The sequence below is a fragment of the Xenopus laevis genome, chromosome 5S, assembly GCF_017654675.1.
Source record: "Xenopus laevis strain J_2021 chromosome 5S, Xenopus_laevis_v10.1, whole genome shotgun sequence".
NCBI lineage: Eukaryota > Metazoa > Chordata > Amphibia > Anura > Pipidae > Xenopus > Xenopus laevis.
The window spans coordinates 68,522,241-68,544,502 of NC_054380.1; the positions used below are offsets into that span (position 1 = coordinate 68,522,241).

Below are 22,262 nucleotides of genomic sequence, written 5' to 3' on the forward strand. Positions count from 1 at the left end.
ATTTCTTTACAGATTTTAGTTTGTTTATTAGCAAAGTTACTTTGAGTAAGTGTGTGGGTTCAAGTGCCTGATGTCTTACTAAGAGGTGATTTATCAACATTCAAATTTGAATATCATCGAGAGTTTGCAGCTTTTGAATGTCTATACTACTGTATTTCCTTTGGGTAAGTTGTGGTTTGTTTCCATGCTTGTTTTTAGGAAAACTGTAGGAGGATGTTTATAATAAAGTAACAGGAATTATACCACCTTTATCTCAGCCTCTGTCCCTGCAGTGATTCTTTAAACCGGTGTACAGCTTAAAAGTATTTAAAAAAGCATCTTGCTTTGAACCACAACTTATAATGTTATAATGTTAACTTAATCAAAATGGTAACAATCCTTGTTTCTGTGTAAAAGCTTGTATTTTTTTAGTTAAGTGATGAATGCCAAGGTGTCTCACAAGGGACTTAGTTTATCTTTAACATTTGTCAGAACTCTCAAGTGCACAAGACTCATGAATAACAAATAATGTATTCAGCGGCTGTGTAATATGCTGTTTATGCAAATAGTATGTATGCAAATAAATACGTTTGAATATTCTTGCTTTGAATGTAGTTTGAGAAATAGTTTGAGCGTGCTTGTTGCTTTTAAGTCTTAAAACAAATCAGAACAGTGTAATCTACGTATAGTTTGTTTTTCATTTAAATGGAAGAAAAGATTTAACATGGTTTTTTTTAGCGCATTGTTTATCAACTAAACTGAATCAGGAAAGGCATCAGTGTAGATGTTTGCTGCATGAGTACATGTCAGATAAAGGTCAGCAATTTGGCATATAAGAAACCTTTGGGATATGGGGAAAAAAATCTATTTTCATTAGGACACTGGTAGCAGACCTTATACACCTCCAGGCAGTCACAGACATTTAAGATAAATTGCAAAAGAAATGTTTTTAAACATTTATATATATATAATTGGCGATATCTACGTACCCCATGGTGTATCCTTATGTCTAAATGTATTATTGATATGAATTCATATATTTTTCTTGAGCTTACAAGATAATGCCGCTTAAGTAAATCTTTTTATTCTCATTTATTCTTTTTTCATTAACTGCTATAATGTAAAAAAATGATTGTACTAATTTAACCTATCAGGTGTGTTCATTCTAAATCATAGGTGCATTACATTAAAATAGAAACAAAAACTCCCATGGCTACTCTGGTACAGGCATGGAGATACACAGATACTCACATGTACCCACACAGACATCTGGCATTAATAATTATATTAAAATAAAGCACTGCGTATCTTGACAGCACTATATAAATAAATGATGATGATCGCCAATGTTTGCCATGCATCCAGCATTGTTAGTATTGATACTAAATCAAAATTTACGGCCCTTTTTAGTCGCATTGAAGATTGAAAAAAAGTGAACATTTTATACTTTTTAAGTGGTGAAAACATAAGTTACACATTAAGGGGCAGATTTATCAAAGGTTGATTTTCGTATTTATGGATTTGAATTTTTTTTTTTACTTAAATAAATTTGGATGTTCTCGAAACGCGAATGTTATTTGATTTAAGAAAAAACTTTAACGTCTAAAATTTGAACGATTGTTACTGAACCGACAACTCGAATTTTATATGAATGAAACGCGATTTGAGTCTGAAAAAACCTCGAATGTTAGAAAGGCTATAACATCTTTGAATGGGTCAAGGGGCCTCTGCCATTGACTTGTTAATGAATTTCAGGTGGATAATATTCAAATTTAGAACTGTTTCCACAGTTGCAGTGTCATGAATCTCAGATTCGAATTTACATTCAATTTGGTGCTTTTAAATTTGAATTTGTGAGTTTTGACAAAAAAATTTGAAAATTCAAATTTACCATTCAAACCTTAATAAATTTGCCCTTAAGACAGGCTAATTTCACTTCTCTACTCAGTCATTATAATGTGCTAATGTTATAAATTCAGAATAACCCAGTTTTTTAATTTTCTTTTTTCACATTTAGTAAAATTACAAAACACCATCTAGTCTTTTTTAATACAGTACTTTATCATGTCTTTAAGAAGAAGATTAGTTTATATTTAAATTTCAAAGACTTCTTTTTTCTACGATGAAGTTAATAACTTCAGGGTGACCTACACACTGAGATAAGAGAGTGCTTTGCTCAAAGGTTTTTTTTGGTTGGTGGTTTTCCATTCTTAAATAAAGGACAGGTTGTGTTGACCCTACAGATTTTAAGTAGGGTATATTAATCACAGCTAAGCTAAAAAGAAAAATCATCAGTTAACCTTATAATCTCTTCCTTGCATAAAAAGTGTTTTAAATTGGAACACTCTAGTGTCTTAAAATAGTAAACAAGCATAAGGCAATGCTTGACATATCACTTTGGTTATTTTAACCATTCAAAGTCTGAATATTTGTTGGTTTTATACTGTGATACTTAAATATTTGCTCAATTTGCTGGTCACTCTGTTGGTCCTGAAAGCTTGTTGGATACTTAAATTGGTTCTATTAAATCGGTATAGGTTATATGTAATATTGTGTCACAGAGAATAATTGGGTCATTAGCAATCGGCACACCACAAGCAGAGTAATTAACTAAGAATTAAAGGCTACCTCAAAAAAATACTTTACATGGGTTAGTATATGTTACATAAATAACATCAAGTCATCTCATGTAACGCCAACCTAAGGGGCAAATTTACTAAAGTGACTAATGCGGGTGAAAATTCACCAGCGTGACGTCATTTCGGTACTTTGCCGATTTACTAACGGTCGCTGGCATAACTTGGCTAGATAGACTCTATTAGTACTTTGCTCCTAACGCCTGGCGAATTTGCACTCTGGCGAATGGACGTAACTACGCAAATTCACTAAGATGCGGATTTTACTGAATGTTACCTCTTGCGTCAGACTTGCCTTTGCCACCTCAGACCAGGCGAAGTGCAATAGAGTAGATAGGAGTTACTCGAAAAATAGTTGAAAATTTTTCTAAGTCCCAAAAAACGCTAGCGTCTCTTCCTTTTTCAGGGTGATAGGCTGAAAAATAGCGTACATTTTTTTTGGGGGGGGTAACTGGCTTCCCCCCTACATTTCCTAACATATGGCACATAAATTATACACTGGGCTCGTGTGTAGGGGCAATATTACATCTTTATTTTATTAAGGTTTCCCGGGCTTGTGTAATGTAATGTATTTACTGCAACATATACATCCATTCAACTTTAACTTCCCGCCGTATGCAAATTAGCCAACACTAGTGCAACTTCGATTCGCTTGGCGCAATAACGATAGAGCAACTTCGCTAGCTTTCCGTGCCCTGGACGCAACTTCGGATTTTAGTGAATTAGAGTTGTCCTGGCAAATCTAAGCCTGGTGAAGTGTTGCGCTGTGAGCGAAGCCGTCACTGGCGAATTTTTGGAGGTTAGTGAATTTGATCCTAGAAAATGTCCTTCTGACCTTTTCATCCAAAGAGATTTTAAAATGACAAATCAGAAAACCATCACTTTAGATAGGCAGACAATTTTAAGGATTAGTAGCTCTTTCTTTATGAAACACTTTTTAATTACTCCTTTAAACATAAAGGTGGACATGATGTTAAAAGGTTTCCAGGCACATATCTCCCGATGGCGTATCTGCAGTATGTGTAGATAATATCTCAAATATGTTTATCTTTGTGCACACAAATTCTTGAAATGAATTCTCACTTGCAGCTCATTCTCACACTCTTTGATTTCTTGGATCATTGCTGCCATCACGTTCTGTCTTTTTTTTTTTACATGCTTTTATCTGCTATATGAATTTTTAAGATCTAAAAAAAATATGAAGGTCATTAATATTAAAAGCTTCTTCTATTTTACATACATAGTTTGCTTTTCATGCTGTCCAACACCTTTTCAGCAATGCATGGACTGCATTGTGCCACTGTTTCTAAGTAGCATGCTGAGTAGCATCTGAATTCAACATTTCTGAAACCATGTGCATAAGTGATACAATATTTTTTTTTTGCCCAGATCTTCAGAATGTTGCAGTTCATAAAAAACAACGGCTGTTTATATTCCATAGCCTTTTGTATCTCATGAAAGTCTTAAAGGAGAACTAAAGCTTAACTAAAGAAGTATGGCAGAAATATTGTACATCGTATTTTGGGCTTCTGTACCAGTCTAAGGCAACCACAGCCCTTTAGCAGGGAAGATATGTGCATTCAAAGATGCCCCAGTAGCTCCCCATCTTCTTTTCTGCCGATTCATTGAAGATGCTCTGTGCTGCTGTCACTTACTGAGCTTTAGTTCCAACACACAATATACTGAATACATATAATATAAATGTCACATTAGAAGAGTTATTCGTAAACAATTTACTTTATTAGTAGATTGCAGCTCTGAAACTAGTTCAGTTAACATGGGAATTTTATAATCAAGATAGTCAAGATTTATTAATACATTGCTCTTCAATTTCTTTGGAAAGGATGCAAATATTGTCAACGTGACAGCCTATTCTGATGCAGTATTTCTTTTTAATTTACAAAGCTAAGCAGATAATATGCCAAAAAACAGAATGTGTTTGCATCAATTATTTTACACTGTCTTGCACATTTCTTTTTTTTCTTTTTTTTTAATTGTATTCCTGTTTTCTCTGTTCTGTGTACCCATGAGCATTGGTGCCCATGCTGTCCGTTGTGGCACATGTTTTAGTGGGTTCCATTCAGCAGTGTAGGTTTGATCCTATGGGACAGACATGAGCTGAAAAAAAGTCATGTCTTTTTTTTCCTGCATTCAACATTGTTTGCTGTCTCTGCTGGTATATTCCTATAGGGCAGAGTAAGTTGCATAGTTGTTCAGTGGAACACATAGGAGTAAGCATGGCCTTTCTTACTTAAAGTTGGCTAAATATATTATCCCCAACCAAAGGTGCGGGCTATTAGAGTATTTTTTTCAATTGCCCCCTTCAGCACTTAGCCACCCGCACTGGGAGGGTGCTCCCGATGCGGTAAACCATGTTGGGGCTTGTGCGTAATGAGTGAATCCCGCAACTTTCTCATTATGTGCATGCGCGTGACCTCAGAGCTCCCTCCTGGTGCAAGTTTCCTAGCGCTGGTGGGGGGGCAATTAAAAAAAAAACTCCTACTGTTACCCCCAAGTAAATATATTTAGCTGACATGTGCCCTTTTAAACATTTTCATTTTTTTGAAGTGCCATCATTGGTGTTTGTGTGTTTACCAGTCATTGGTAACTGCCAACAGTAAACCAGCTCTCTAGAGTGCCAGAAGGAGATTATTGACATGTTGTGTCACATTTTTAACCTGCACTAATTTTGTTATTTTTGTAAATTCGTTATAAATTTACTTGTCAATGCTTTATGCGGTGAAAGTGATAAGAAATATTACTTGAATGTTGCTGCCTGGCCTCTTATTGTAGATTCAGAATACTAGTGAAGTAAATGTTGTGTACTGGTTGCATGTACTCTGACCAGTTTGAATTTAGCAGGAATCTGAAACAGAAACCCAATATAAAATAATACCTCATTCATGATGAGAAGAAAGCAAAAGCTTAACTTGTCGTCATGTAAGAGATTTGGCACCTTGCAATATGAAAATCCTTGCATAAAGGATGACAACCAGACATGGAGAAATTGACAAGAAGTCAGTTGTGGAACATAAAATTTAATTAGAATATGTAAAGAGCGGTTTCTCAGGGCTGCAAAGAGTTGGCTGGATTCCGCAATTTTTTCCGTTTCTCTGCAATGAAAACAATAGTAGCATTAACAATGTCAAATAAGCCGGACTAAGTCAGTGAAGTGATTGCATATTTCTGTTTTCACATGAATGTCTTTTCATTATGAACTAATCAGTCATTTGCCAAATGCTTTTTATCTCCTACAGGTGCAAAGGTCCAGAAATAAGCAGCTAAGAGAGTTGTTTCTAGATGGATTTAGTATTCATCACGCAGGCATGCTGCGGCAAGATAGGAGATTGGTGGAAAACCTTTTTTCACAGGGACATATCAAAGTCCTGGTTTGTACAGCCACATTAGCCTGGGGTGTCAATCTCCCTACTCATGCTGTTATCATTAAGGTAAGAAATTATCCTGCTGCTCAGAATAAAATTGTCTGCTGCTTATTCCCCTATAAACCATTGGAACAATCTGCACCATGGTACATTTTGTACAAATGTGTTTTTAACAGCAATTATCTACTAGATGTAATTATAATTGCAAGTTCTTCTCACTAGCTAGATTTTGATACTGTTACATGCTGAAAGATTGGGAGATATAATGTGCCAGTACCCAGAATCCCCCGGTTCACTTGCCATAGTCAAAATTACCTGTACTTATACAATGTACTTTAAATATTTATGAGCTGTATTTTTACAGCCTGGATGTATAAATCACTGAAACAATGTCCATCTTGTTGCTGTCTGTCATACTTCTATCTGAATATAACTAGTGATGGGAGAATAAATCCGGCAGCCATGGATTTGCGGTGCATTTCTGTGTTTCATCGCCTACGACCGAAATCACCGGCTGCGACCTAAAAAAAAATTAAGATTGGTGTGTGCAAAAAAATTGACACGCATCAAAATTATTTGGACACCCATTGACTTTAATGCATTTGGACAAAATAGTTGCGCGTATAAAAATTGTTGCGCATCAAAATTATTTTGACGCCGATTGACTTGAATTTTCAGATACGCCCATCAATAAATATAACATTTTACTGCATTCAAAAAATTCATAAAAAAACTTTTGTTAATCCCACTGGACGCCATTCACACTGCTTATGAAACAACCTACCAGATCTGGACATCTGACACCTGAAAATAGCATATCATTTTTAAGTATGGCAATTCTTCAGTATATTTCCATAAAGAGCCATAATGTATAAGAGGGAGAGGGTTTGGTGTGCATGAAATAATAATTCTCCACTAGCCACTTTTGCAAAGCTGGAAGCTAGGTGCAAAGTCTTAATTTCCAATCCCTGGAAAACATTATAACCAGTGCCACCATAAGACTAGTGTTGTCAACTGCTGCTTAAATATGTGATTATAATAACACAGATAATCACTGATAATTTTAAAAAATTCTGTTTGCAGTCCTTGTTGACTGAATCTCCTGCTCTACTGAAGTGCCACGTTTTTTCTTGCCACCACAAAAGCTTATTCCACCCAGCCCCAGCTCTCCTCTCCAATTCCCAACTACATTTATTTTCCCTGCATTATGTATGCTGCCTATACAGTGGGCAAGAGCAAGTACAATAGCCCTGACTGCTGGTTTTAATATTTCACATATCAGGTCTGCACACTCATAAAAAACTTATAGACTCAGGTGGCATGATAGAAAATACTTTTTTACAATTTAACAGTGACACAATGTTTACAAATACAATAAACTCCACATAGTTGTAATATACATACCACCCTTCGGTACACACAAGGCAGAAAAAGAACAACAAGAAGTGGATACACCTGCCAAATGTGAACTGCCCCAACGTTTCGGCACACAGCCTTTGTCAAGGAGATTCACCCATATTTCTGCTGGTTTTAATATTGTTTCAAACCTGCCAGGCCATCATATGAGGATATACACAAAGTTGTTATGGGGCTGTAGTGGCATCTTTTTGTACAATTTAAGTCTCCAGAAGGTGAAGTATATGCAAATAAACACATACAAATGACAGATGTGATCTAATTCACATTTACAGTTTATAAACCTTATGACTAGGTAAGCTCCCAACCTTAAGGACGAAAAGGTTCAAAACTACTTTAGCAATTGTTTAAAAATAAATTGAGGGGGGCCATAAAAATCTTTTGGAGCCACATCTGGCCCACGGACCTCTAGTTGAAAGACCTAATTGTCTAATACATAATATTTAAACCAATTTGATGGCCAAATGGGAACTTAATTTGAAGTTATATAGTCACATTATCTGTGGAAGCAGCTAAAAAGGGGAATGGTATTAGCCCAGCCCACTGTGAAATAATGCTATGAATTGAATAAAGTTGAATTGAGCCAGGCCCCTCTACTATATCATAAAACACAATAACACCAGTATTTAATAATATAGAAAGCGTGGCCACCAGCATTTTGTGGCACACTCTTTTCCTCAGCATTTCATAGCCTGGTGTGGTACCAGCATGTCTTTAAACAATGTGCCTCCCAGCATTTCACCAAAAATCCTACCCCAAGCCATTAAACAGCCTGCCCCCCAGCATCACACAACATAATCTGACCAACATAATCTGTCCCACAGTACTGAAGGTTATTTACAGTCTGATTTCTAGCATTTCATGACACAATCTGGTCCCCAGCAGTTCATGACATGATCGTATTTCAAGAATTTCCCAGCAGCCCCTCTAACCACAGTGTGGGTCTGGGTGTACCTTTCCACAGTATATAAAGCCTGCAGGTGCTGCTCTAGGACATCTTCTTCTCTGAACATGCAAAAGGAAGGGTTAATTAGCAGAAGAAGTAATTACAAACCTGACATGGGTAACTATGTGTTGGATAAAGAAGGATGTGTGATGTCACCAATCAAATGTGCCTCTTTGATTACACTTTCTTCTTGGTCCACTGGCACCTAGCCAGTGCTCTGGATATTAAAAAATCTCAGGTATGTGCAAACTGTGGAAAAGTATCTCACTGGAGCACTTGGGTATAATGCTTAGGGTGATACTAATTCCTAAATTTCCTCAGGGCATTAATATAATTTTATATTCTCAAACTCTAATGTGCTTCTCATTGCATTTAATTCCTGAACTAGAGGAGGGTCAGTGGCTGTATTAAGTTGCAGGACAGCTAAAGATAAAGAGAGACAGTGAAAATAATGATTATGTTTGTAGACAACTTCTTAGAAAGCAAAATGGGCACCAGGGACACATCTTTCAATTGGCCCTCTAGCCACATCCTTTTATTGTTGATTTCAAGGTTTCATTCCTGCAAACCCAATGTGAACTCCCTTACCCCTAACAACCCCCATGCTTACCTTGAGTCTTCAAAATAAGGAGAAGGCTTTTAGCTGCCCCTGGTAAGTACCACCTGAGGCAAGGTTTTCACATTGCCCGTGGCAGAAATATCACTGAGTGCAGAAGAAGGAGGCGTGTAATATAATACCAAAGGAAAATTGAATCTGTTATGAGAAATGTGGAGTGTTGTTCATTTACACTACAACATAATTAACTTTTATTTTGCTTGGATCCTAGGTTTTGTTTCAGCCAGGGCACTATCTACAAAGTGTTTGTATATCACCATATCAGCTGGGTTTCCTCCAGGTACTTTGGTTTTCTTCCAAATTCCAAAATCATACAGGCAGGTTAATAACATATAGAAATGGAGCAGCATAATGCACCTGTATGAATTAAACATAACACAACAAAGAGGCATTCATTTAAATGCCCTCCAGAGGAGAACAGCGACAGTCGAAACACACAGTTTGCCTGTCACCATTCCTGATAGAAATGAATGAATATTGCCACCACAGTACAGACAGGTAAATTGTCCACCACTTTTTTTTCTGTTTGGCTCTGTGAACAAAACAACCCCATGTCTCTTTTACTGTATTTGGAACCAATATTGTCATCATTTAATATTGTAAATGTATATGTGAAAGTTTAAGAACAGCTTGTAAAATTGTCAATTTCACTGGTACAACCATTGTGTCTTACACACAAGCACACCAAATGCAGCTCATTTGTTATGTCAAATTCATAATTGCAGTTTACAAAAGTAAAAATGGCACATGCAAGTGCAAGATACCTTGTAAATCCTCCTTTGGTGCAAGGACAAACATCCAGGTATTTCCTGTAACTAGCTAATTTATTTTATTTACAGTATATTCTCTGAAATATAGGTGGGCCATAACATAGTGGAGTCAAAAAAATATTTGATTTTGCCACAAGATGGCAGTCTAAGTCTAGTTTACAATAATGTTCACATTTATCATCCTGTCAGCTAAGCTTCTTGCATTCTTTTAATATGAAAATCAATAGCAAACATCTTAGGAGAAAGCAATCAAAATTGAGGTATTTATAGTTTCAATCAGCAGCATTTTACCTAGAATGGATGATCCCTGGAAAGTAGTCACCCAATCAGCAGCTAGCAATTTACTGGTTTATTTCAATTAGAATAATGAACACAAACATCTGATTTGTTGCTTTGCTTTTACTAATATGTGGCTGACTGTACTGCATACATTTAATTTTTTATAAAGATACAGTTAAAATGGAATATATATATTTTTGTAAATAATTATTTTACTAATATAGGTATCATTTTCCCCCAGTGCAGTAAAGCATAGTAAGTAGACACATGCACTTCTTTATTACAACTGTATTTATCATCATTTATGGGTGTCTAAACTGGAGGAAATTTGTCCCACTAGTTAATGTACCAACAGTATCAGTGCAACTTTGTCATTAAGTTCAAAATACTTGAAACCCACGTACGTGCAAGCGTCTTTTTTCTAGAGAAAACAACCCCAACCTCGACATTCTACCCTCATCATTTAAGTCTTCCATCCCTCTAACCAGTTTAGTTGCAGTTAGGGATGGGCGAATTTGACCCGTTTCGTTTCGAACAAAAATTTGCCACCGGCCCATTAAAGTCTATGGGCGTCAAAACATTTTTGATGCGCGTCTTTCTCCCATCCCTAGTTGCAGTCTCTGTACTCTCTCCAGCTTATTTATATCCCTCTTAAGGACTGGAACCCAAAACTGCACTGCATACTCTAGGTGAGGCCTAACCAGGGACTAGTGATGGGCAAATCGGTCCCATTTTGCTTCGCCGAAAAATTCGTGAAATGGAGGAAAACACATTGAAGTCAATGGGCATCAACACATTGAAGTCAATGGGCATCATAATTATTTTGACGTGTGTAAATTTTGACGCGGGCAAAATTTTTTATACACGTGACTGTTTTGTCCAAATACATTAAAGTCAATGGGCGTCCGAATAATTTTGACATGTGTCAATTTTATATGCGGAACAAATTTTTTTTTTGCCGCAGATTTTTCGCCATTGAATTGTATTCATTGGCAGTGAAAAGTGGAAATTCGCAGCAAATCTATGCCTGGTGATTTTATTCGCCCATCACTACCAGGGACCTATATAGAGGTAAAATTATGTTTTCGTCCCTTGAGTTTATGCCCTTTCTTATGCAAGTATATTTATTTAAGTGGCCACAGAATGACACTGCCCGGAATTAGACAACTTCTTATCCACAAAAAACCCTAAATCCTTCTTATTTAAGGAAACTCCCAACACACAGCCATTCAGTGTCTAACTTGCATTTATATTACATTTTTGTGCATAACCTTGCATTCATCAACATTGAACCACGCTTTCCAGTTTGCTGCCCAGTTTTCCAATTTAGTCATATCACTCTGCAAAGTGGCAGCATCCTGCATATCATCAGCAAAAATAGAATCAGTAATTCTATTTTTAATTTAACCAGTAACCTTCTCTGTGGCACTGTATCAAATGCTGTAGCAAAGTCTAATCCAGGGGTCCCCAACCTTTTTTTACCCATGAGCCACATGCAAATGTAAAAAGAGTTGGGGAGCAACGCAAGCATGTAAAAGTCCCTTGGGGTGCCAAATACGGGCTGTGATTGGCTATTTGGTAGCCCCTATGTGGACTGGCAGCCTACAGGAGGCTCTACTTGGCACTATTCTTGGTTTTTATGCAATTAAAACTTGCCTCCAAGCCTGGAATTCAAAAATAATCACCTGCTTTGAGGCCACTGAGAGCAACATCCAAGGGGTTGGAGAGCAACATGTTGCTCACGAGCTACTGGTTGGGGATCACTGGTCTAATCACATCCACTACCTTCCAAAAATAGAGGTCCCTGCTCACCTTCTCAAAAAAGGAAATTAAATTAGTCTGGCAAGATCTATTATGCATAAAACTATGCTAGCACAAACTTATAGTATTATGATTTGCAATGAAGTCCAGTATCTTATCCCTTAATACCTTAATACCCTTTCGAAAAGCTTTCCTATAACTGATGTCAGACTAACCAGCCAGATCCCTTTTTGAATAGTGGCACCACACTAGCAATACGTTAGTCTCTCGACACCGTGCCAGACCTAAATGAATCCTGGAAAATTAAGTAAAGAGGTTTGACAATCACAGAGCTAAGTACCCTGGAATGAATACCATCCAGTACCGAACCCTTGTTTATCTTAACATTTTAGTCTCTTTTTAAATTCTTTAGGCATGAACCAAGCAACCTTAATTGTATTACTAGGATTGGGACTATAAAGAAGGAAACCTTAATTAACTGGTTCCTCATTTGTGTAGACAGAAGAAAAATATGAGTTCAGAATCTCTGCTTTTTTTCTGTTCTCATCAACCAGCTGACCCCCTTTGTGATAGTAAGGGTTCCATCCCTTCCTGCTTCATTTTTTTACTATTTACATATATAAAAATTGAACCACAAAGGTTTTGTTCTGCAACAATGTTCCTTGCTTACTGACATATATACTGTATTTATTAAGCATCATTTTTAAGACGTTCCGTTTTTGTTCTGTGTTTAAACCTGTGAAAAGCATTTCCCAGTTAATGTGTTGCAGAGATGCCCTTATACTGTCAGTTTTGCACGTCTAAAATTTAGTGTTTAGTTACTTCCTTGCCTCTGCAACATAATCTCAATGGAGACCATGTTATGATCACTATTCCCTAAATACTCACCCACACAAATGCTAGAGATAAATTTGGTATTATTAGTTATTACAAGATCTAAAAGAGACTGATTCCTAGTAAGTTCTTGAAGAAGTAAGAAATAAAAAAAGTTGTCATTCAGCATATTTACAAAACTAGTAGCTTTTTCTGACTTGGCACCCCATTTACCCCAGTCAATTTATTTATTATTGAAGTCACCCAAAGTAATAACTTGACCAAGTTGCAAAGTTGGTTTTATTTGTAAAAGTAGCTGAGCTTTATATTCGTCACTTATACAAGGTGGTTTTAGCATACACAATGATTATTTTCTTTTTAACCTTTTGCCCAGTTGAAATCTCTACACCCTCACCAGTGACATCAATGTTTATATTCTTTAGTGCATAGCTTTAACTCAGGCTTTACATACAAACACACTCCTCCACCCTTTTTAATCCCTCTGTCCCTCCTAAAAAACAAGTAACCATTTAAATTCACAGCCCAGTCGCATGTTTCATCGCACCAGGTCTCAGTGATACTAATTATATCATAATTTTTAGAGCATGCAATTAACTCTAGCTCTCCCATTTTACCTGACAAACTGTGCATTTACCAGCATACAGCGGAGGTTAGAGTTGGGATTTCATTGAATGAGATACTGTACCGGAAGGATGATGTAAACTAACTACTCTAAATGCCTCAAGGGCCAATTGATGTTCAGATTTTTATATTCAAAAAAATTCTGGTCCATAATGAGTTTGAGATACAAAACATTTGGGAAGCTGTCAGCTATTAATTGGGCTTACGCTTTCTTACTCTTAGGGGCAGATTTATCAAGGGTCGAATTTCGAAGTAAAAAATACAAAGTAAAAAAATACGAAATTCGACCATCGAATTAAAATACTTCGACTTCGAAGGATTTTTCACCGAATTTGCTCATCGAACAATAAAAGTAAAATCATTCGAACAATTGGAACAATTTTAGCGTGCAATCGAACGATTTTACTTCGATGTGTAAAGACTTAGAAAAATGCATTAGAAGGTCCCCATAGGCTAACATAGCACTTCGGCAGGTTTAATTTGGCGAACTATTGAAGTCGAAGTTTTTTTAAAGAAACAGTACTTCGATTATCGAATATTCGAATATTCAAACTATTTTACTTCGGATCAAATTCCAAGTAAATTCGAAGTCATAGTATCCTATTCGATGGTTGAAGTATCCAAAAAATTACTTTGAATTTTGAATTTTTTTACTTTGAAAATTCCCTCTAATTCACTTCAACTGACTCAAACCTGTATAATTTTACATGTGAAGTCTTCACTTAAACTGGGAAGAATTAGGCTGTTTGTCTCCTAACAGACCTTTTGTCTTTGTTCTGGGGACTTTTGCAGCGTTGTTTAAAAAGCAAATAGCCAGTAGCCATTGTGTTTTTCATAACAAATGTTCATGAATGCATATTGGAAAGTTGCGTAGAATTATGTTTTATTTTACTGGACAATATTATTTGTCTTGGTGTCCCTAGTGAAAACAATGAAAACAGGGCAAATGCCCTCCTGTCCTGCCCTGAGTACAGCTCTTCTATTTGTTACATATTCTATTCAAGGCAAGCTGGGGTTCTGTTTTCCTTAATATATTTACATAATGTTCAGATATGGAACCTGGGCCAGTGGCCACACCATGAGAAATTTTTCCTCTTCTAGAGGAACGAAAATGCAGTTATGGGACCTGTTATCCAGGACCTGGGGTTTTCCAGATAACGGATCTTTCCTTAATTTGGATCTTCCTACCTTAATTCTACTAGAAAATCAAGTAAACATTAAATAAACCCAATAGGTTGGTTTTACTTCCAATAAGGATTAATTATATCTTAGTTTGGATCAAGTGCAAGGTAATGTTTTATTGCCATAGAGAAAAAGGAAATAATTTTGAAAAATTTGGATTCATTTATAATAATGAAGTCTATGGGAGACGGCCTTTTCGTAATTTGGAATTTTCGGGATAACAGGTTTCGGGATAGTGGATCCCATACCTGTTGTAGCACGAAATATACAGTAGTTTTAACAATATTATTTCACCATCCATATTAGATAAAGAGGATGTATCTATTCTTTTCCTTACATTTTGAAATATAAAACATTGTCTTTCAGTAAAACATGCAGAACCAGTCCCAGATTGGCAATCTGTGGATTCTGGCAAATTCCAGAGGGGCTGCTGTAAAATACCATAGACCCTTGTGTGGCCCCCACATGAAAGTCTACCTGATATGACTGCTCCCCTTGTGTAAATTTTAAAAGGTGTCAGTACTGAGATTAACTGGCCCCTGCATTGTTTAAATGTCAAATTCAGACTGTAAAATCCTGCATTGTTCACACCTGTAAAACCCTGTATTGTTCACAGCTCAGACCCAGTTCACACTGTGCCCACATTGTTCAACTGTTCACCAGTATTGTGTCGCTGTATGTACTCTGTGCTCTCAGTGTCTGCCTGCCCTATGCTCCATGTGTGTGCCATACTCTGCCTGACCTATGCCCCCTGTATGTGCTATGCCTGTGGGATGTAAGCCTTGCAGGGTTTGTTCTGGGAGTTTATCATTTGGAAACTGTTGTTAGAGGCCCCTAAGGTGTTTAATCATGTGCTGGGGGTGCTTTTTTTATCCATAGGGAAGGAGACATATGGATTTAAGGGTATGTTTTAATGTGACTAAAAATTTTCACATATGAGTTAAAAGTGATATCCCTGAAGTGTGTACTAGCCATTTGGTTTTTTTGGTGTGCTACCACCATAAATGTGGGCATGGTCTTAAAAGTTCTTGTGTTAGGGGTGTGGTTTAAAGTGGGTGCGGATTACTCCGCAAGTCCAGTTGTTTTAGAATTACTTATATTAGATATACCATGACCTGGATGAATGAAAATCTTCATAGCCATAATAAACACTAGTGTCCCAGTGCCACTGGCAGCCATGCACGCCCCAGGCAGCCCATGTTTTATAGATGATGTGTTATGCTTTGGATCATGAGCTGTTCCACACCTTCTCCATACTTTTTTCTTGCCATCATTCTGGCAGAGGTTGATCTTGGTTTCATCTGTCCAAAGAATATTTTTGCAGAACTGTGCTGGCTTTTTTAGATGTTTTTTTTTTTTTAGCAAAGTCCAATCTAGCCTTTCTATTCTTGATGCTTATGAGTGGCTTGAATCTTGCAGTGCACCCTCTGTATTTACTTTCATGCAGTATTCTCTTTATGGTAGACTTGGATATCGATACACCTACCTCCTGGAGAGTGTTGTTCACTTGTTTGGCTGTTGTGAAGGGGTTTCTCTTCACCATGGAAATGAGTCTGCGATCATCCACCACTGTTGTCTTCCCTGGACGTCCAGGTCTTTTTGCGTTGCTGAGTTCACCAGTGCTTTCTTTCTTTCTCAGGATCTACCAAACTAAAGATTTTGCCACTCCTAATATTGTAGCAATTACTCGGATGGAATTTTTCTGTTTTTGCAGCTTAAGGATGGCTTGTTTCACCTGCATGGAGAGCTCCTTTGACCGCATGTTGTCTGTTCACAGCAAAATCTTCCCTCAAATCAACTCCAGGGCTTTTATCTGCTTCATTGATAATGAAATAACGAAGGAATTGCCCACACCTGCCCATGAAATAGCCTTTGAATCAATGGTCCAATTACTTTTGAGCCCCTGAAATATAGTGATTGTGTTAAAAAAAAAAAGGCTTTAGTTCCTCACATCTTTTTTTGTTCAACCCACTGAATTAAAGCTGAAAGTCTGCAGTTCAACTGCATCTGAGCTGTTTTATTTAAAATTCATTGTGGTCATGTACAGAACCAAAATTAGAAAAAAGTGGTCTCTGTCCAAAGATTTATGGACTTAACTGTATATTTAAGTAAATATTGCCCTTTTACTTTTCTTACCATTTTGTGATGATCTCTGTGCTGCCTCAGAGATCACCTGACCAGAAATACTGTGGCTCAAACTGAAAGAGGAAGAGGTTTTGGAGTAAAAGACAGAACTTTGTCCATTAATTGGCTAATATCATCTAACATGTATGTGTGTCCTTGGTTTGTTTGTGTGGACCGAGAATTTTATGATCTCGGGAATGGTCCCTATTTCTTAAAATGGCAATTTTTCTTTTTAGAATTACTCGATGGCACATAATTAAGTTGTAATATTGGTGTGTAGGCAGCCATCTCAGGTCATTTTGCCTGGTCGTGTTCTTTCAGAAAGAGCCAGTGCTACACTATGGAACTGCTTTCGGACAGGCAATTGTTTCTCATACTCAATGTAACTGAAGAAGTCACAGTGGGACATGGATTTTTACTATTGAGTGCTGTTCTGATATCTACCAGGGAGCTGGTTACCTTCCCAATGTTCTGCTGATGGGTTGCTGGGGATGAGAGGGAGGGGATGATATCAATCAAACTTGCAGTGAAGCAGTAAAGAGCACAAGTCACATAACTGGGGCACCTGGGAAACTGACAATATGTCTAGCCCCATGTCAGATTTCACAATTAAATATAAAAAAAATCAGTTTGCTCTTTTAAAAAACGGATTTCATTGCAGCAGTCTGCTGAAGCAGCACTATTAACTAATGCATTTTGAAAAAAATATTTTTTTTCCATGACAGTATCTCTTTAAAAAGTATATTTTTACGAAAATGGTTTATTTACATAAAGCAGGGTTTTACATATGACTTGTTTTATTGAATATATTCTTACAGAGATCTACATTGTCCATGGTTATAGTATTCCTTTAAATACAGCACACAGATAAGCCTTCAGTTCTATCCATTTTTCCATTGTTTCGATAACCAGATGGATCCTGCTTAAGAGAAGCCCAGAGAACAGCTGGTAATTGAAGCCGGGCGTAAGTTGGACAAAGCTCTCATGATTCGCTTTGAAGAGAGAACTGGATTATTTTCCTCAACTGACGTTGGTAGAACTACAAGTTACTTCTACATTAAATACAACATGACTGAGGTACAGTAATATATTAGTAGCTGACATTAAATATGAGAAAAAATTCAAATGAGTAATAAATTAAAGGACTGAAAATTAGATAATGTTTACCTTAAATGCCAGTGTTTCTTCTTCAGATTGTCGGACAAATACAATGTTATGCTGTTAATTAGATTCATTAAGGTGTGGTAGCATTAGTAAGTCTAATATCCCTTCAGCAACTGCATTTTTCTACAGAGAAAGAGAAATGATTGTGATACAATGTACAGATTATGTGGACAAAAATAAACAGAAAAATTGCCTGCTTGCTGCTTCTAGAAATGTCCTGTGTGAGAAAATCTGATAACAATTTGGCACTTAGAAGAATCATAAAGGACTATGGAGTTGAGCCGTGGTGTAAGTGTTCTGCCAGCATCTCTGGCACTAGTCCTAATGTGTACTGAGAAGTGGAGCTTGGAGGTGCGGATTCAAACAAGGCCACTGAAGGGCTTTGGCTTCTGCTCAGTAATACAGTGCCAGAAGCACACTGGACTTATTCCAAGCAATGCATCATTTTAGATACAAAGTTGGAGATTTGTTCTTTTATGCGGTAGATTATTTTTAAATCATTTGCTTTTTCACACATTAGATATTTAAAAACAATATTTTCTTTGCATGATTTTTGTATAGATTTTATTAACTGGTACCGCCTCATCCGCCAGCAGAAAAAAATAGCTTTCTTTATATACTGAAGTAGTGCACAGTGTGTGTAATAAAGCTCTTATTTTTGCTCCAGAGAAGCCACCCTCATTTACTTGTTAAAAAATCCATTGTGTGCATTTAAGGTTAAGTAGCTAATATTGTCCAATGAAGAAAGTTAAACTGCAAAATGCTATCTTGTAACTTATGCTGGTCATGCCCATTATCCAGACATCTCCCATAGACTTCATTTTAAGCAAATGATTCAAATTTTAAAAATAATTTCCTTTTTCTCGGTATTAATAAAGCAGTACCTTGTACGTAATTAAGCTAAGATATAGTGGAAGCATAATGGAAGCAAAACCAGCCTATTGGGTTCATTTAATTTTTACATGATTTTCTCGTGGACGTAGGGGGTTATTTATCATAGGCAAATATTGATACTCACTATCAGCGCTGACCGATCCACACGGCACGAAACGCGTAGGTTTGGAGTTTGCACACCCACTGTAAAATTGCTCTCACACTGTGTGATTGAATAAAGCCGAATTTGCTATTAGCATCACCGTCTCCTGTGTGGATCGGTCAGCATGATAGTGAGTATCAATATTTGCCTATGCTGACATGTTCAGATGAAGTACCCAATTTTCTCGCGATAGCTGCGACCAGCCACGAGACGCTGAACCAGGAGAAGCTCCGCCATCACTGCTTCTTAATTTTTGCCGGTTATTTATCATAGTCCGAATTTATCTCATTATTTCTATTAAAAAGTCAGAGCAACTCCGAATTGCCAATTGGACCTTATTAATCATAGAAAAGGCATGCTAAAATCGATTCAGGCAAAAAAATCTGAAAAAACTGTGAAAAGTCCGATTTTCCTGCCGAAAAGTGGGATTTTCCCCGCCAAAAAAAAATAAAAAAAAATCAGGTTTTTGCCCAAAACTCAGCGTGGATCATGATATTGAAATGGGATATTTGACATTCATTTCTACAGGACCCCGACAGCTTTGAGATGGCAGCTTTTTGGATTCTGACTTTTTTCAGCCTTGGGGGTATAAAAAATTCCAGAAAAATCAGATTTTTTTGTGATTTTTGTATTCAGAGTTTGATAAATAACCTAATTATTGTATGAAGATTCAAATAACGGAATTTAGAACATCCAGCAGGACTGTAAAAATATATACAATTCCACCCAATAAACATGTTTTTACTTTTTTTTTCTTTATGTGCAGACATTTAATGAATTATTTGATGCCCACAAAACAGAAGGGGCCATAGCGGCTATTGTGTCAAAAGCGGAGGCATTTGAGCAAATAATGGTAAGATAACTATCTCTACCATAAATCAGCCAACCAACCATGGAAATGATACATTAAAAGTAATTTGTGAGCATTGTTTCCTATGATTTTGTTTTTATGTGTGCACAAACATTTTTGCAAGTGTACTTTTTGAAATTGTGTGCTCAGAGAAGTGGGTAGGTGGGTCAGAATAAGTGCAAAATTCAGTGTATTCACACTAAATTCTTTGTGTGCACAAGCACAGAACTTAGAGGGATCATTGTGTGTAGGCAATGATATCTGCAATGTCTTTTTATGTTATTGCCGTTTTTATGGCACTTTAAGTACAGCCCTCCAGTTCATAACTAAAATCTCATGTTGGTTCCTAGACTGACCTCAGAAACCAATCATATATTTGGTTTCTAATGGTATAATACAGCTTATATTTACTAGCAGTTTGCCTACAGCAGTGGTTTCCAGGGCTAGCCCACCCAAAGGGTGCAGGAGAAGTGGCTGGGGTCTCAGACTGTTGGTCAATAAGGGAGAGAGTTTAGGAGTTGTATGTTTCCTAGATACATATACTGTATGTAGGGACTTGAAAACAAAACAAAAGTGAGTGAAGAGATCAGGATTGGTGTAGTCCTGCTGTTTCCAACACACACCATCCACCATGTGGTAATTAAACAAATTTGTAGAAGTAGAAACAGACCAGGAATCAGCAGTGCTTAGTCTGCAATCGCCCTTTATTGGTGTAATCTCACAACATGTTTCAATCACTTGAAAAAGGGACTAGCTCCCAAAACATGTCGTGAGACACCAATAAAGGGTGATTGCAGACTAAGCACTGCTGATTCCTGGTCTGTTTCTACTTCTACAAATACATATATGTAGGGATCAGATTTGGGGAGAACACCTATTGACTTTTTAACATATTTTTGTAACTGTGGCTGAATGGTTCTTACACAAAATACAAACAAAAACAAAAAATACATACCAGTGAGCAGCAGTGTATCATTTCAATAAAATGTATCCTTTATTTCTGTTGTCTGGATAAAAGCAACATAAGGAGCGATACCTTACACTTTGTGGCATCACGCCTCTTTATTAAAAGCAATCTCAAGGACCAAAATGCAGTTCACAACTTATAAACTCACAAAACACTAGTGATGGGCGAATTTATCCGCCAGGCGTGAATTTGCAGCGAAATTTACCTGCGAAAAATTTGCGAAACTAAAATTTTGACGCCAGCGTCCAAATATTTTTGACACTGGCGACAATTCCAACGCTAGCGACAATTCTAGGCACCACTGACTTTAATGGGCTTCAGAATTGTCACCAGAGTCGAAATTGTCGTTGACATCGGAATTGTCGCCAGTGTTAAAAAATATTTGGACGTCAGCCTCGAAATTCACGTGTCGCAAATTTTTCACCATTTCTCGAATTTCACGGGAAATTCGTGAATTTTTCGGCAAAGGGAAACGGCAGAAATTCGCCAATCACTACAAAACACCACCCTGAAAAAAACATTAACCCCACAATAGGATGGTACCCATTTAAAAACAAGCCACAAAATATCATCATAGCACCAAACAAATCAATAGTCTTTAAATAATAAATGCAAAAGTCTTTGTTTTAGATTTTAAAGATTGAAGCCCTCCCCCCATGAAAAAAATGGGCTTGTCCATTATTTGAAAGGTAATATTTGTTTTCCCCCCATGACACTGCAAGGCATGTTTCGCAATTACCAATTTACAATGATCCTATATACTAACCGAAGGCCTATCTATGTCCCGAGTGGAGGGGAGGCAGATGCGCACGCAACTTCGGTTAGGATCTATGAGATGCGCGCGCAACTTCAGCCGAAAGACATAGATGCGGCCTTCGATTAGCAGATGTGCTGGAAGGTTAGGATCAGAACAGGTTAGGATCGGGGAGGCAGATGCGCTGGAAGGTTAGGATCTAGGGAGGCAGATGCGCTCACCGTCTCCTTCTGCCTCCCGCCGCCTCTTCTTTCCTGCTCACTCAGGCGGCGACCGCTGGAAGGTTAGGATCTAGGGAGGCAGATGCGCTCACCGTCACACTAGGGGAACCGGTTGCGTACCTGCACGAAAGTCTGTATAAGCGTCGGCCATCTTGCTACTCCTCTGCGACTTTGTCATCCGCCCACTGCCAAATCCGCCCACTAAAGTCTGTATAAGCGTCGGCCATCTTGCTACTCCTCTGCGAGTTTGTCATCCGCCCACTAAAGTCTGTATAAGCATCGGCCATCTTGCTACTCCTTTGCAAGTTTGTCTAATGGCGGCGCTAGCGTCACTCTAGGAGGGGAACCGGTTGCGTACCTGCACGAAAGTCTGTATAAGCGTCGGCCATCTTGCTACTCCTCTGCGACTTTGTCATCCGCCCACTGCCAAATCCGCCCACTAAAGTCTGTATAAGCGTCGGCCATCTTGCTACTCCTCTGCGAGTTTGTCATCCGCCCACTAAAGTCTGTATAAGCGTCGGCCATCTTGCTACTCCTTTGCAAGTTTGTCTAATGGCGGCGCTAGCGTCACTCTAGGAGGGGAACCGGTTGCATACCTGCGTGGGTGGCCATTTTTAGCAAAACGGGCTATATTATCTCCAAAAAATATTGATGTTGACATGATAAACAACCAAGTGATTGCATTACTTCCTGGACAAAGCTGTGTCTTTCTGAGTACTGACT

The 22,262-nt window shown here is 37.6% G+C and overlaps 1 pseudogene; it reads left to right on the plus strand.

Annotated features, from left to right (window-relative positions):
* LOC108717427 overlaps nt 1-22,262 on the plus strand; it is a 375,896-nt pseudogene that overhangs the window by 245,022 nt on the left and 108,612 nt on the right.